Below are 1,429 nucleotides of genomic sequence, written 5' to 3' on the forward strand. Positions count from 1 at the left end.
ATACCTGAACTGGAGAGTGACTCATTTTATTTTTCCAGAATAAATGAGTTTTGAAGGATATAAGGCAGCATTTTAATTTGTAAAATAATAATAAGTAAAATGGAAGAATGAATTCCATTAAAGTATGATGAGCTTTCAAGGCATTTGTTACATGGTTATATAGTATCAAGGAAGTTTAAAAACAAAAAATAAAAAGAGCACTTAGCAAGAAGAGTCACTGAATAAAACTGAAACTGGGGAAGAATTATATAAAAATAATAATTATGCAGACAATAAAGAAGATCATCAAATAGCTAAAGAGTGGAACAGCTAGAGATTGAAACCTTTGGTTGCTCATATAAATGCAAAATTGCTGTTTCATGTCCATTATGAATATTTGAATTTACAAATAACCCATGTTCATTTCTTGAAAAATAGTAATTTAGATACTTTACAAATTTTATAAATGAACAATTTGTATATCCCATTGATTTAACAGTAGGTTACTTCTCTAATTATTTTGAAATGTATGATCAACCAGTGAAGACTGGTATAGAATATTTTAAGACAGAGAAATATGCCTTTTTATCACAAAACGGCAAAAGATATAAAAAGAATGTTTAATATAGGAAATAATTATTGTTAAATTTCTGAAAACAAACAAAAAAGGTTTTGAATAGTCTCATGGCATAGTTTTGTAAGACTTTAAAAAACAGAAAACACTGCTATCTAGGGAAATATTTGTATTAATCTAAATAAGAAAATGGACAACAGCAAAAATAGTTATGACATTAAAAGCCAGTCAATATCCATAGTTTGAAATTATATAACCCACTTCAGTTTTAAATGTGGATTAAAAAAATTACAAACAAACTGGCTAATAGACTAAATAAATTACTTGAATACCATCTTCACATGATCCAAAGGTAGAAGGGCAATATCTAAAAAGTGATAAAATATGCTTGTTTCTAACAACAGCATAGCCCCCTACATATTTTGTCACTTAGAAGGCATTTGACAATATAAAATAGCCTTGTTGAACAGTCATTAAAAATACTGATGTCAAGAGTTGTCTTGCCAAAGGCAAGGAGGTTCTTTTCTGGGATTCGGAAGCAATACAAAACACCCATTGTTGTTACAAAGTCTTCCAATGTATTATACACTTAGTTATACAACAAAATATGCACAAATCATACCAAGCAAAAACACCTCTGTTCATAAGTCCATGCTGAAGCTCCAACCTTGTGTCCATTCTTATGTGTTTTTTATAGATTATACTTGTCTGTCTCATAATGACTTGTCAATTGCCTACACTTGGGGTGGACTACATGATTAGGATCACATCACTCCAAGATCACATGACTCTAAGGCTATCAATCAGGTGGTAATCTCCATAACAGCTTGAGTCATGGCCTTGAAGCAGTGTTATCTTTGAACAAGTGCTTACTGT

Source organism: Sceloporus undulatus, chromosome 5 (genome assembly GCF_019175285.1).
Source record: "Sceloporus undulatus isolate JIND9_A2432 ecotype Alabama chromosome 5, SceUnd_v1.1, whole genome shotgun sequence".
NCBI classification, from domain to species: Eukaryota; Metazoa; Chordata; class Lepidosauria; order Squamata; family Phrynosomatidae; genus Sceloporus; species Sceloporus undulatus.